At 47.2% G+C, this 16,123-nt stretch overlaps 1 long non-coding RNA gene across 1 annotated transcript in view; it reads left to right on the top strand.

Moving 5' to 3' along the window:
- The first annotated feature begins 6,576 nt into the window (after nt 1-6,576).
- The window catches only part of LOC310891362, a 113,183-nt gene continuing 103,636 nt past the window's right edge, over nt 6,577-16,123 (top strand). Inside the window, exon 1 of the long non-coding RNA XR_014577543.1 lies at nt 6,577-6,975. This is a non-coding gene — a long non-coding RNA (uncharacterized lncRNA). The remainder of the gene's footprint in view (nt 6,976-16,123) is intronic.

Below are 16,123 nucleotides of genomic sequence, written 5' to 3'. Positions count from 1 at the left end.
AATCCTGCTAGAGGCCATCCTAGTATAGGTAGAAGGTAAGTAAGGCCAATTTGGGGCTGTAAGCTAGGATGATGGCGATTCAGCCTAAGTGGGAGATGGACGAGAAGGCTAGGATTTTGCGTGTTTGTGTTTGGTTCAGTCCTATTCAGCCTCCTAGTGCTGTTGAGGCTAGGGCCATGGCGGTGAGTAGAGCTGGGTCGAGGGATTTGGATGTTAGTAGGAGCAGGGTTAGTGGGGGGAATTTTATGAGGGTCGAGAGTAGCAGGGCTGTTATTAGTGGCGATCCTTGTAGTACTTCTGGGAATCAGAAGTGAAATGGCACTAGGCCCAGTTTAATAGCGATTGCTGCTGTCAGTAGTAGACAGGAGGTTGGGTGGTTTATTTGTGTGATGTCTCATTGGCCGGTGACTCAGGCATTAGTTATGCTAGAGAATAGGACCAGGGCGGAAGCAGCTGCTTGGGTTAGGAAGTATTTCGTTGCGGCTTCTACTGCTCATGGGTGGTGGGATTTGGCAATTAGGGGAATGATGGCTAGTGTGTTGATCTCCAGTCCTGTCCAGGCCAGAACTCAGTGGTTGCTGGAAATTGTGATTGTGGTGCCCAAGATGAGGCTGAAGGTTATGATTGGGGTCGCGTAAGGGTTCATTAGTAGAGGAGGGGGTTAAACCATCATTTTCGGGGTATGGGCCCGATAGCTTGATTAGCTGACTCTACTAGAAAATAATATAAGGGAAGTATGGAGAATTTTGATTTCTCTTGTGTGGGTTCAATTCCTACTTTTCTAAGGTCAACAGGAAATGAGAGGGCTGTTATACCTCTATGTTCACTTTATCATAGTGACCCTTTGTAGTTCAGGCACATTTCCTTATGTAAGGAGGTAGGCCTGCATAGCAGATAGGTATGCTGATGTGTCAGAGGCACAGAGCTAGTGTGAGGGGTAGGAAGTTTTTTCATAGTAGGTGCATTAGTTGGTCATATCGGAATCGTGGGTATGAAGCTCGGACCCATAAGAAACCAGAAGATAGTAGGAGGACTTTTGTGGCTAGGATGACGGGGAATAGTTCTGTGGGTGGCCCTAGGGCGCTTGGGTTTAGGAATATGATGGCTGTAAGTGTATTTATTAGCATAATGTTCGCATATTCAGCTAGGAAGAATAAGGCGAAGGGTCCTGCGGCGTATTCAACGTTAAACCCTGAGACTAGCTCAGATTCACCCTCTGTGAGGTCAAAAGGAGCTCGGTTTGTCTCTGCTAGGGTGGATACGTATCATATTATTGCTAGGGGTCATGAGGAGAAAATGAAGTATAGAGGCTCCTGTGCGACGGCAAAGGAGCTGAGTGTGTAGCTTCCGCTTAGTATGATTATTGATAGCAGGATTATGGCCAGTGTCACTTCGTATGAAATGGTCTGTGCTACTGCCCGTAGGGCTCCGATTAGTGCGTATTTTGAGTTCGAGGCTCAGCCTGATCATAGGACTGAGTAGACGGCTAGGCTTGACATGGCTATTAGGAAGAGAACTCCGAGGTTTAGATCTGCTAGGGGAAATGGGAGTGGTAGTGGTGCTCAAGTGGTGAGGGCTAGGACAAGGGCTAGTATTGGTATCAGAATGAATAGAAGTGGGGAAGAGGTAGAGGGTCGGATGGGCTCTTTGGTAAATAGTTTCAGTCCGTCCGCAAATGGTTGAAGTAGGCCAAAAGGCCCGACAACGTTAGGGCCTTTGCGGGATTGTATGTAGCTTAGGATTTTCCGTTCTACTAGGGTTAGGAAGGCTACGGCAATCAGGATTGGGATGATGTATAGGAGGGATATAACGAGGCAGCTTAGTGTTGTTATTTGAATCATGGGTGAAGCTAGGGAGAGGATTTGAACCTCTGGGGAAAGGGCTTAAGCCTTCTGCACTTGCCGGGCTCTGCCACTCTAGCTGGTCCTTTTCTAGGATTGAAAGTGGTGGGGGAAGGCCCTCTTCACGGTTTAGTTGGTTTCACTGCTTAGAGGGGGGGGGCGTGCTTGTGGTATTGGCCCCACTTTCCCGGTCCTTTCGTACTGGGGAGAGTGTGTCATAGATAGAAACCGACCTGGATTGCTCCGGTCTGAACTCAGATCACGTAGGACTGTTAATCGTTGAACAAACGAACCCTTAATAGCGGCTGCACCATTAGGATGTCCTGATCCAACATCGAGGTCGTAAACCCCCCTGTCGATATGGGCTCTTGAGGGGGATTGCGCTGTTATCCCTGGGGTAGCTTGGTCCATTAATCAATTATATTGGGTCTGGTCACTGTTAGCACTTTGAGGGGTAGCTCTAGGTAAAGAGGTATGGTCTTGTTTTTGGAGGATTTGTTCTCCTCCAAGGTCGCCCCAACCGAAAAATATCGACCAGGCTCTGCGATGGTAGTGGCCCCAGTGGGGTTGATTGAGGATTCGCGGTGGTCGTTGATTTTTAAGTTCCACAGGGTCTTCTCGTCTTATGTTCACATCCCCGCTTTTGCACGGGGAGATCAATTTCACTGATTATCTGTGAGAGACAGTTAAGACCTCGTTTAGCCATTCATACAAGTCTCGATTTATGGGACAATTGATTGCGCTACCTTTGCACGGTTAGGATACCGCGGCCGTTAAACCTAAGTCACCGGGCAGGCATCACCTTCAATACTTGTTTAATTTGCTGAAGGCTATGTTTTTGGTAAACAGTCGGGCCTTATTAATTTGCCGAGTTCCTTTCACAGATTTTAATCGCTCTTATAGGCGCTCCTGAGTCGGGTTAACAGGGTTAGTTAATACGTGGTCTTGTAGGGGTTTTTGTATCTGTCTAGGTCTGTTAATAATGTTTCTATGTAAGCTTGCGCCGTTAGAGGGGTGTGGCCCTGAGTTACTTATTTTAGCATTAATTCTCCTATATTCATAGGTTGACCTGTTTGTGATAAGGGAATCATCTTATTTTGGTATTTTTAGGTGGTGGAGCTTTGACGCACTCTTTTTTGATGGCTGCTTTAGGGCCCACGGTAGGATCAGTAGTAAGAATTATCCGCTAGTCGAGGTTGTGTCCTTTTTTAATGGAGCTGTCCCTCCATTAAATAGCTCTTAATCATCTCATTAGGGTTCAGGATGTCCGGTAGGGAGGATTAAGGGGGAACTTAGATTCGTTTCACAGGTAACCAGCTATCACCCAGCTCGGTTGGCTTTTCACCTCTACTGACAAGTCATCCCACTCTTTTGCAACAGAGACGGGTTCGCTCTCTTTAACTGCTTGAAAGTAGCTCGCTTGGGTTTCGGGGGGGCAAACTTTAGTTCACTTTGCTTGGTTGTTCTCGCTAAACCATGATGCAAAAGGTACAAGGGTTGATCTTTGCTGTCTGTCGCTTTGATTGTTTCACTGCTATTTCATCTTTCCCTTACGGTACTGGGGTCTCTATCGCGTCTAAGTGTCTTTTCTATCGCCTATACTAAGACTGTAAAATGCTTTAGTTTAATTAGTTTAGTAAATTCTTTAGTTTTGGTGTACTATTTGTGTGGTTGAGCTAGAGGGGGGGCTTCAAGACGATCCGGTCTAGTAGATATCTTTCAGGTGTAAGCTGAGTGCTTTGGTGTTATAGCTACGTCTTGATATTCTAAGTACACCTTCCGGTACACTTACCTTGTTACGACTTACCTCATCTTCAGCGTATTTATGGTATTAGTTATGTGGGATGTGGCTTTTGAGGAGGGTGACGGGCGGTATGTACGTGCCCCAGGGCCGGCTTAAAGTAGGCTCTATTGTCCCACTTTACTGCTAAATCCGCCTTCCAGAAGTGGTTTCACGCTTCTTTCCGTGTGCCCTATGAATAGGGAATGTAGCCCATTTCTTCCACTCCATAGGCTATACCTTGACCTGTCTTATTAGCGGGGTGCTATTGTGTCCACTGTTGTGCTCTCATTCGAGGTGGGCTGGCGACGGCGGTATGTAGGCTGTGTTGGCAAGGGGTGGTTGGGTTAATCGGGGATTATCGATTGTAGAACAGGCTCCTCTAGGTGGGTTTGGGGCACCGCCAAGTCCTTAGAGTTTTAAGCGTTTGTGCTCGTAGTTCTCTGGCGGATACTTCGGTAAAGTAAGTATCAAGATTTAGGGCCAGGCATAGTGGGGTATCTAATCCCAGTTTGGGCCCTGGCTTTCGTGGGTTTAAATCAGTCGTTAGTTCCTAAGATCATCTTAATGGTGTGTTTAGGTGCATCTTGGGCTTATGACAGCTCAGTTGCATTTTGATCTTAGTTAGCTAGGATAGGCATTTTACCACTCTTTACGCCGTGTCAATAGGACGGTTGATTTGGGTTTCTTGTATGACCGCGGTGGCTGGCACAAGATTTACCAACCCTTGAAGTTAGGCTGTTGCTATAACTAAGTCAAGTTTGCACTCATTGCTTAATGTTAATTACTGCTGAATACCCGTGGGGGCGTGGCTTAGCGAGGCGTCTTGGGCTACTACTTGGGTGTGCCTGATACCCGCTCCTCAAGGCCTGTATGGGGGTAGGTGGTCGAGGGCGTTTACACTGGGGCGCGGATACTTGCATGTATATATTTAGCAAAAACCAACCGTAAGGTTAGGACTAAGTCTTTTGTCCGCAGGCATGTTTTATGCCATCTTGGCAACTTCAGTGCCATGCTTTGTGTTAAGCTATGTGGACGGGGGTGTGGTTAGCTGATAGTTGAGTGGTGAGTGAGAGTGAAGTATATGAAATTATTGCTTGTGTTTACTATTTTTAGTACTGGAGTTTCTCTAATAAGTTTAAGTTATTTTGTATGTGTTTGTGTGTATATATACATCGTTCCGATGATGTCATGGAAGGGATGATTAATGGAGTTTTAGAGGTAGTTTGCTGGGATTGGGCGATGAAGGTTTATGCTACATGGTGGTTAGCGAAAGTTTACTGGTTTAGTTTGTGAAGCGCAGGGGTTGCGCTTAATGATTTGTTGTTTTGTGCTATGTCCAACGAGCATTCATCCAATAGCCCCATTTAACCCGGAGGGTGGAGGTAACATTAACTGAATGTGGTCAAAGTGCATCAGTGTCAGGATGATTCCCCATATACGCCAACCGTCTCATCGAGGGACCCTTGAAATATAGGATAGGCCGTGAGGCGGGTGTGTCCAGGCTTAGATTGTGGGACCCCCGAGATCACTGGGAATAGCCACCTGTGAGGTAACCCCGGAAAAAATAAGAGGAACCAGAGGCGCCAAAAAGCTGGAACATGCCGCGATTACGCATTGAGAAGGTGAAAGTACTCACAGATGCCACTTTGAAGGGCAAGGAGGGGTGAGTGAACCCAATGGATGGCCCTGACCGAGGAACCAGAGGCGCAAAAATGTGAGGAGGGCGAGGGGTTTAGGGGGAACGTATGGGCCTGAAGCTAGTCATACCGGACATTATGTGCAACGGGTTGCTGATTTCACGTGAGGAGTACGATTAATAAATCCGTCTGATACGAACTGCATGAGATATGTGGTGGAGAGTTGTTGTTGGAGCATGTCCTGTGAGCATTCATTAAAATGGGGTCTTGTTATGCGCTTGAGTGGAGTTGTATTGGGTGTTGTGGGGTATGGTCCTAGAACATTCATGCCGGGTGGTTTGGTAGGAGTGTGTTTAAGGGTTTAATGGCCGTGTACATGTATGGGTTTAGCACCTGCTTATAAGATAGTCCGTATATAATGTATATTACTGGTACTATAGTATGTATGTATATGGGGTATATAAATTTATGCACGAATATGCATAACCAAATACCCCCGCCTCGGGGGGGGGGGGGGGGGGGTTAAGCATAATGGCATAGATGGGGTAGAATTATTGGGGGCTTGCGGTTAGTTCCTGTAGTTGAGAACAATGGCGGCTTTTCGAGCCGCAGGCCTCGGGTAGTGTCCGGGCAGGAATAATGACTTATTTTATGTTTTTTTTAGGGATTTGCTTTGCGGTGGGTGTTTTGGGTGTGGCGTCGAATCCTTCGCCGTATTATGGGGTTGTTGGTTTGGTGTTAGCGTCTGTGGCGGGGTGCGGGTGGTTGCTGGGCCTTGGGGTTTCGTTCGTGGCTTTAGTGCTGTTTATGGTGTATTTGGGGGGTATGCTGGTGGTGTTTGTTTATTCAGTAGCTTTAGCAGCGGAGCCTTTCCCTGGGGCTTGGGGGGATTGACGGGTGATTGGATGTGCAGTAGCGTTTGTGGCAATTGTTTTTGGGGGGTTGGTGTTTGGGGGGTTTATGGGGGCTTGGAAGTTCGGGGTTTCTACTGTGAATAATGTTGGGGTGTTTGTTGTTCGGTCGGATTTTAGTGGAGTTTCCATGTTTTATTCACATGGGGCAGGGATGTTTTTAGTGGCGGGTTGGGGGCTGTTGTTGACTTTGTTTGTTGTATTGGAGCTTGTGCGGGGGTTGTCGCGGGGTGCTATTCGGGCGGTTTAGGGGTTAGGGTCAGAGAATAGTTTATTGAAAATGCCAGCTTTGGGAGCTGGAGATAAAGGTTTGAGTCCTTTTTTTCTGAGTTTGGGGTACTCTAAGAAGTGGTAAGTCTTCAATCTTTGGTTTACAAGACCAATGTTTTTATAAACTATTAGAGTATTTAGCAGTTGAGTATTTTGTTTTCTAGGGCGCTTGCGGCGGGGAGGAGAAATAGGGGGATAGTGAAGTAGGCGATTGAAGCGAGTTGGCCGATGATGATGAATGGGTGTTCGACGGGTTGGCTTCCTACTCATGTTAGGACGAGGAGGTCGGCGATTAGTACTCAGAATAGGAGCTGGGAGAGTGGTCGGAATGTTATTGCTCGTTGTTTTGATTTGTGCAGGAATGGGATTAGGAATAGGATCAGTACGGAGGCGGCCAGTGCTAATACGCCTCCTAGTTTATTTGGGATTGAACGTAGGATGGCGTAGGCGAATAGGAAGTATCATTCTGGCTTGATGTGTGGTGGGGTTACTAGCGGGTTTGCTGGGGTGAAGTTTTCTGGGTCTCCCAGGAGGTTAACCGCTCATGCTTCTTTCTTATGAGACGTTAGTAAACCAATTACATAGCCTTGTCAAGACTAAATCACAGGTAAAAATCCTGTACATCTCATGTGGCCAACCACTCCCAACTAGGATTCCAAGACGCCTCATCACCCATCATAGAAGAACTCGTTGAATTCCACGACCACGCCCTAATCGTTGCCCTAGCTATCTGCAGCCTAGTTCTCTACCTTTTAGCCCACATACTAACAGAAAAACTCTCGTCCAATGCTGTAGACGCCCAAGAAGTAGAGCTGATCTGGACAATCCTACCTGCTATCGTCCTGGTACTCCTCGCCCTCCCATCCCTACAAATCCTCTACATAATGGACGAAATCGACGAACCAGACCTCACCCTAAAAGCCATCGGCCACCAATGATACTGAAGCTACGAATACACAGACTTCAAAGACCTATCATTCGACTCCTACATAGTGCCCACCCCAGACTTACCCAACGGCCACTTCCGACTGCTAGAAGTTGACCACCGCGTAGTTATCCCAATAGAATCCCCCATCCGCGTGATCATTACTGCAGGAGACGTACTCCACTCCTGAGCAGTCCCAACGCTCGGAGTTAAAACAGACGCAATCCCAGGCCGACTAAAGCAAACTTCATTCATTACCACCCGGCCTGGGATTTTTTACGGACAATGCTCAGAAATTTGCGGGGCTAATCACAGCTACATACCCATTGTAGTAGAATCAACCCCACTCCCACATTTCGAGGCCTGATCGTCCCTTCTATCATCATCCTAATCATTAAGAAGCTATGCAACAGCACTAGCCTTTTAAGCTAGCCAAAGAGGGACTTCCCCCTCCTTAATGATATGCCACAGCTTAACCCCGCACCATGATTTTCAATCATAATTATAACCTGATTAACCCTAGCACTCCTCATCCAACCAAAACTACTAGCCTTCACCACAACCAACCCCCCATCAAATAAGACCTCCCTCACTACCAAACCCACACCATGATCCTGACCATGAACCTAAGCTTCTTTGACCAATTTTCCAGCCCCAATCTATTTGGCATCCCCTTAATCCTACTATCCCTACTCTTCCCAGCCCTACTATTCCCGTCCCCAAACAACCGATGAATCAACAACCGCCTTTCTACTATCCAAACATGACTCCTTCACCTAATCACAAAACAACTAATAGTCCCACTCAACAAAAATGGCCACAAATGAGCCATAATATTTACATCCCTAATAATCATACTTCTTACAATCAACCTTCTAGGCCTCCTTCCATATACATTCACCCCAACCACCCAACTATCTATGAACATAGCCCTAGCCTTCCCACTATGGCTCGCCACACTACTAACAGTCATGTTTAACCATGTACGTGCCCCAGGGCCGGCTTAAAGTAGGCTCTATTGTCCCACTTTACTGCTAAATCCGCCTTCCAGAAGTGGTTTCACGCTTCTTTCCGTGTGCCCTATGAATAGGGAATGTAGCCCATTTCTTCCACTCCATAGGCTATACCTTGACCTGTCTTATTAGCGGGGTGCTATTGTGTCCACTGTTGTGCTCTCATTCGAGGTGGGCTGGCGACGGCGGTATGTAGGCTGTGTTGGCAAGGGGTGGTTGGGTTAATCGGGGATTATCGATTGTAGAACAGGCTCCTCTAGGTGGGTTTGGGGCACCGCCAAGTCCTTAGAGTTTTAAGCGTTTGTGCTCGTAGTTCTCTGGCGGATACTTCGGTAAAGTAAGTATCAAGATTTAGGGCCAGGCATAGTGGGGTATCTAATCCCAGTTTGGGCCCTGGCTTTCGTGGGTTTAAATCAGTCGTTAGTTCCTAAGATCATCTTAATGGTGTGTTTAGGTGCATCTTGGGCTTATGACAGCTCAGTTGCATTTTGATCTTAGTTAGCTAGGATAGGCATTTTACCACTCTTTACGCCGTGTCAATAGGACGGTTGATTTGGGTTTCTTGTATGACCGCGGTGGCTGGCACAAGATTTACCAACCCTTGAAGTTAGGCTGTTGCTATAACTAAGTCAAGTTTGCACTCATTGCTTAATGTTAATTACTGCTGAATACCCGTGGGGGCGTGGCTTAGCGAGGCGTCTTGGGCTACTACTTGGGTGTGCCTGATACCCGCTCCTCAAGGCCTGTATGGGGGTAGGTGGTCGAGGGCGTTTACACTGGGGCGCGGATGCTTGCATGTATATATTTAGCAAAAACCAACCGTAAGGTTAGGACTAAGTCTTTTGTCCGCAGGCATGTTTTATGCCATCTTGGCAACTTCAGTGCCATGCTTTGTGTTAAGCTATGTGGACGGGGGTGTGGTTAGCTGATAGTTGAGTGGTGAGTGAGAGTGAAGTATATGAAATTATTGCTTGTGTTTACTATTTTTAGTACTGGAGTTTCTCTAATAAGTTTAAGTTATTTTGTATGTGTTTGTGTGTATATATACATCGTTCCGATGATGTCATGGAAGGGATGATTAATGGAGTTTTAGAGGTAGTTTGCTGGGATTGGGCGATGAAGGTTTATGCTACATGGTGGTTAGCGAAAGTTTACTGGTTTAGTTTGTGAAGCGCAGGGGTTGCGCTTAATGATTTGTTGTTTTGTGCTATGTCCAACGAGCATTCATCCAATAGCCCCATTTAACCCGGAGGGTGGAGGTAACATTAACTGAATGTGGTCAAAGTGCATCAGTGTCAGGATGATTCCCCATATACGCCAACCGTCTCATCGAGGGACCCTTGAAATATAGGATAGGCCGTGAGGCGGGTGTGTCCAGGCTTAGATTGTGGGACCCCCGAGATCACTGGGAATAGCCACCTGTGAGGTAACCCCGGAAAAAATAAGAGGAACCAGAGGCGCCAAAAAGCTGGAACATGCCGCGATTACGCATTGAGAAGGTGAAAGTACTCACAGATGCCACTTTGAAGGGCAAGGAGGGGTGAGTGAACCCAATGGATGGCCCTGACCGAGGAACCAGAGGCGCAAAAATGTGAGGAGGGCGAGGGGTTTAGGGGGAACGTATGGGCCTGAAGCTAGTCATACCGGACATTATGTGCAACGGGTTGCTGATTTCACGTGAGGAGTACGATTAATAAATCCGTCTGATACGAACTGCATGAGATATGTGGTGGAGAGTTGTTGTTGGAGCATGTCCTGTGAGCATTCATTAAAATGGGGTCTTGTTATGCGCTTGAGTGGAGTTGTATTGGGTGTTGTGGGGTATGGTCCTAGAACATTCATGCCGGGTGGTTTGGTAGGAGTGTGTTTAAGGGTTTAATGGCCGTGTACATGTATGGGTTTAGCACCTGCTTATAAGATAGTCCGTATATAATGTATATTACTGGTACTATAGTATGTATGTATATGGGGTATATAAATTTATGCACGAATATGCATAACCAAATACCCCCGCCTCGGGGGGGGGGGGGGGGGGGTTAAGCATAATGGCATAGATGGGGTAGAATTATTGGGGGCTTGCGGTTAGTTCCTGTAGTTGAGAACAATGGCGGCTTTTCGAGCCGCAGGCCTCGGGTAGTGTCCGGGCAGGAATAATGACTTATTTTATGTTTTTTTTAGGGATTTGCTTTGCGGTGGGTGTTTTGGGTGTGGCGTCGAATCCTTCGCCGTATTATGGGGTTGTTGGTTTGGTGTTAGCGTCTGTGGCGGGGTGCGGGTGGTTGCTGGGCCTTGGGGTTTCGTTCGTGGCTTTAGTGCTGTTTATGGTGTATTTGGGGGGTATGCTGGTGGTGTTTGTTTATTCAGTAGCTTTAGCAGCGGAGCCTTTCCCTGGGGCTTGGGGGGATTGACGGGTGATTGGATGTGCAGTAGCGTTTGTGGCAATTGTTTTTGGGGGGTTGGTGTTTGGGGGGTTTATGGGGGCTTGGAAGTTCGGGGTTTCTACTGTGAATAATGTTGGGGTGTTTGTTGTTCGGTCGGATTTTAGTGGAGTTTCCATGTTTTATTCACATGGGGCAGGGATGTTTTTAGTGGCGGGTTGGGGGCTGTTGTTGACTTTGTTTGTTGTATTGGAGCTTGTGCGGGGGTTGTCGCGGGGTGCTATTCGGGCGGTTTAGGGGTTAGGGTCAGAGAATAGTTTATTGAAAATGCCAGCTTTGGGAGCTGGAGATAAAGGTTTGAGTCCTTTTTTTCTGAGTTTGGGGTACTCTAAGAAGTGGTAAGTCTTCAATCTTTGGTTTACAAGACCAATGTTTTTATAAACTATTAGAGTATTTAGCAGTTGAGTATTTTGTTTTCTAGGGCGCTTGCGGCGGGGAGGAGAAATAGGGGGATAGTGAAGTAGGCGATTGAAGCGAGTTGGCCGATGATGATGAATGGGTGTTCGACGGGTTGGCTTCCTACTCATGTTAGGACGAGGAGGTCGGCGATTAGTACTCAGAATAGGAGCTGGGAGAGTGGTCGGAATGTTATTGCTCGTTGTTTTGATTTGTGCAGGAATGGGATTAGGAATAGGATCAGTACGGAGGCGGCCAGTGCTAATACGCCTCCTAGTTTATTTGGGATTGAACGTAGGATGGCGTAGGCGAATAGGAAGTATCATTCTGGCTTGATGTGTGGTGGGGTTACTAGCGGGTTTGCTGGGGTGAAGTTTTCTGGGTCTCCCAGGAGGTTAACCGCTCATGCTTCTTTCTTATGAGACGTTAGTAAACCAATTACATAGCCTTGTCAAGACTAAATCACAGGTAAAAATCCTGTACATCTCATGTGGCCAACCACTCCCAACTAGGATTCCAAGACGCCTCATCACCCATCATAGAAGAACTCGTTGAATTCCACGACCACGCCCTAATCGTTGCCCTAGCTATCTGCAGCCTAGTTCTCTACCTTTTAGCCCACATACTAACAGAAAAACTCTCGTCCAATGCTGTAGACGCCCAAGAAGTAGAGCTGATCTGGACAATCCTACCTGCTATCGTCCTGGTACTCCTCGCCCTCCCATCCCTACAAATCCTCTACATAATGGACGAAATCGACGAACCAGACCTCACCCTAAAAGCCATCGGCCACCAATGATACTGAAGCTACGAATACACAGACTTCAAAGACCTATCATTCGACTCCTACATAGTGCCCACCCCAGACTTACCCAACGGCCACTTCCGACTGCTAGAAGTTGACCACCGCGTAGTTATCCCAATAGAATCCCCCATCCGCGTGATCATTACTGCAGGAGACGTACTCCACTCCTGAGCAGTCCCAACGCTCGGAGTTAAAACAGACGCAATCCCAGGCCGACTAAAGCAAACTTCATTCATTACCACCCGGCCTGGGATTTTTTACGGACAATGCTCAGAAATTTGCGGGGCTAATCACAGCTACATACCCATTGTAGTAGAATCAACCCCACTCCCACATTTCGAGGCCTGATCGTCCCTTCTATCATCATCCTAATCATTAAGAAGCTATGCAACAGCACTAGCCTTTTAAGCTAGCCAAAGAGGGACTTCCCCCTCCTTAATGATATGCCACAGCTTAACCCCGCACCATGATTTTCAATCATAATTATAACCTGATTAACCCTAGCACTCCTCATCCAACCAAAACTACTAGCCTTCACCACAACCAACCCCCCATCAAATAAGACCTCCCTCACTACCAAACCCACACCATGATCCTGACCATGAACCTAAGCTTCTTTGACCAATTTTCCAGCCCCAATCTATTTGGCATCCCCTTAATCCTACTATCCCTACTCTTCCCAGCCCTACTATTCCCGTCCCCAAACAACCGATGAATCAACAACCGCCTTTCTACTATCCAAACATGACTCCTTCACCTAATCACAAAACAACTAATAGTCCCACTCAACAAAAATGGCCACAAATGAGCCATAATATTTACATCCCTAATAATCATACTTCTTACAATCAACCTTCTAGGCCTCCTTCCATATACATTCACCCCAACCACCCAACTATCTATGAACATAGCCCTAGCCTTCCCACTATGGCTCGCCACACTACTAACAGTCATGTTTAACCATGTACGTGCCCCAGGGCCGGCTTAAAGTAGGCTCTATTGTCCCACTTTACTGCTAAATCCGCCTTCCAGAAGTGGTTTCACGCTTCTTTCCGTGTGCCCTATGAATAGGGAATGTAGCCCATTTCTTCCACTCCATAGGCTATACCTTGACCTGTCTTATTAGCGGGGTGCTATTGTGTCCACTGTTGTGCTCTCATTCGAGGTGGGCTGGCGACGGCGGTATGTAGGCTGTGTTGGCAAGGGGTGGTTGGGTTAATCGGGGATTATCGATTGTAGAACAGGCTCCTCTAGGTGGGTTTGGGGCACCGCCAAGTCCTTAGAGTTTTAAGCGTTTGTGCTCGTAGTTCTCTGGCGGATACTTCGGTAAAGTAAGTATCAAGATTTAGGGCCAGGCATAGTGGGGTATCTAATCCCAGTTTGGGCCCTGGCTTTCGTGGGTTTAAATCAGTCGTTAGTTCCTAAGATCATCTTAATGGTGTGTTTAGGTGCATCTTGGGCTTATGACAGCTCAGTTGCATTTTGATCTTAGTTAGCTAGGATAGGCATTTTACCACTCTTTACGCCGTGTCAATAGGACGGTTGATTTGGGTTTCTTGTATGACCGCGGTGGCTGGCACAAGATTTACCAACCCTTGAAGTTAGGCTGTTGCTATAACTAAGTCAAGTTTGCACTCATTGCTTAATGTTAATTACTGCTGAATACCCGTGGGGGCGTGGCTTAGCGAGGCGTCTTGGGCTACTACTTGGGTGTGCCTGATACCCGCTCCTCAAGGCCTGTATGGGGGTAGGTGGTCGAGGGCGTTTACACTGGGGCGCGGATGCTTGCATGTATATATTTAGCAAAAACCAACCGTAAGGTTAGGACTAAGTCTTTTGTCCGCAGGCATGTTTTATGCCATCTTGGCAACTTCAGTGCCATGCTTTGTGTTAAGCTATGTGGACGGGGGTGTGGTTAGCTGATAGTTGAGTGGTGAGTGAGAGTGAAGTATATGAAATTATTGCTTGTGTTTACTATTTTTAGTACTGGAGTTTCTCTAATAAGTTTAAGTTATTTTGTATGTGTTTGTGTGTATATATACATCGTTCCGATGATGTCATGGAAGGGATGATTAATGGAGTTTTAGAGGTAGTTTGCTGGGATTGGGCGATGAAGGTTTATGCTACATGGTGGTTAGCGAAAGTTTACTGGTTTAGTTTGTGAAGCGCAGGGGTTGCGCTTAATGATTTGTTGTTTTGTGCTATGTCCAACGAGCATTCATCCAATAGCCCCATTTAACCCGGAGGGTGGAGGTAACATTAACTGAATGTGGTCAAAGTGCATCAGTGTCAGGATGATTCCCCATATACGCCAACCGTCTCATCGAGGGACCCTTGAAATATAGGATAGGCCGTGAGGCGGGTGTGTCCAGGCTTAGATTGTGGGACCCCCGAGATCACTGGGAATAGCCACCTGTGAGGTAACCCCGGAAAAAATAAGAGGAACCAGAGGCGCCAAAAAGCTGGAACATGCCGCGATTACGCATTGAGAAGGTGAAAGTACTCACAGATGCCACTTTGAAGGGCAAGGAGGGGTGAGTGAACCCAATGGATGGCCCTGACCGAGGAACCAGAGGCGCAAAAATGTGAGGAGGGCGAGGGGTTTAGGGGGAACGTATGGGCCTGAAGCTAGTCATACCGGACATTATGTGCAACGGGTTGCTGATTTCACGTGAGGAGTACGATTAATAAATCCGTCTGATACGAACTGCATGAGATATGTGGTGGAGAGTTGTTGTTGGAGCATGTCCTGTGAGCATTCATTAAAATGGGGTCTTGTTATGCGCTTGAGTGGAGTTGTATTGGGTGTTGTGGGGTATGGTCCTAGAACATTCATGCCGGGTGGTTTGGTAGGAGTGTGTTTAAGGGTTTAATGGCCGTGTACATGTATGGGTTTAGCACCTGCTTATAAGATAGTCCGTATATAATGTATATTACTGGTACTATAGTATGTATGTATATGGGGTATATAAATTTATGCACGAATATGCATAACCAAATACCCCCGCCTCGGGGGGGGAGGGGGGGGGGGTTAAGCATAATGGCATAGATGGGGTAGAATTATTGGGGGCTTGCGGTTAGTTCCTGTAGTTGAGAACAATGGCGGCTTTTCGAGCCGCAGGCCTCGGGTAGTGTCCGGGCAGGAATAATGACTTATTTTATGTTTTTTTTAGGGATTTGCTTTGCGGTGGGTGTTTTGGGTGTGGCGTCGAATCCTTCGCCGTATTATGGGGTTGTTGGTTTGGTGTTAGCGTCTGTGGCGGGGTGCGGGTGGTTGCTGGGCCTTGGGGTTTCGTTCGTGGCTTTAGTGCTGTTTATGGTGTATTTGGGGGGTATGCTGGTGGTGTTTGTTTATTCAGTAGCTTTAGCAGCGGAGCCTTTCCCTGGGGCTTGGGGGGATTGACGGGTGATTGGATGTGCAGTAGCGTTTGTGGCAATTGTTTTTGGGGGGTTGGTGTTTGGGGGGTTTATGGGGGCTTGGAAGTTCGGGGTTTCTACTGTGAATAATGTTGGGGTGTTTGTTGTTCGGTCGGATTTTAGTGGAGTTTCCATGTTTTATTCACATGGGGCAGGGATGTTTTTAGTGGCGGGTTGGGGGCTGTTGTTGACTTTGTTTGTTGTATTGGAGCTTGTGCGGGGGTTGTCGCGGGGTGCTATTCGGGCGGTTTAGGGGTTAGGGTCAGAGAATAGTTTATTGAAAATGCCAGCTTTGGGAGCTGGAGATAAAGGTTTGAGTCCTTTTTTTCTGAGTTTGGGGTACTCTAAGAAGTGGTAAGTCTTCAATCTTTGGTTTACAAGACCAATGTTTTTATAAACTATTAGAGTATTTAGCAGTTGAGTATTTTGTTTTCTAGGGCGCTTGCGGCGGGGAGGAGAAATAGGGGGATAGTGAAGTAGGCGATTGAAGCGAGTTGGCCGATGATGATGAATGGGTGTTCGACGGGTTGGCTTCCTACTCATGTTAGGACGAGGAGGTCGGCGATTAGTACTCAGAATAGGAGCTGGGAGAGTGGTCGGAATGTTATTGCTCGTTGTTTTGATTTGTGCAGGAATGGGATTAGGAATAGGATCAGTACGGAGGCGGCCAGTGCTAATACGCCTCCT

This window comes from Anser anser (assembly GCF_964211835.1).
Source record: "Anser anser genome assembly, contig: HAP1_SCAFFOLD_44, whole genome shotgun sequence".
NCBI classification, from domain to species: domain Eukaryota; kingdom Metazoa; phylum Chordata; class Aves; order Anseriformes; family Anatidae; genus Anser; species Anser anser.
Note: the sequence above shows the minus strand (reverse complement) of the source record. Positions and strands in the feature narration are given on the sequence as shown.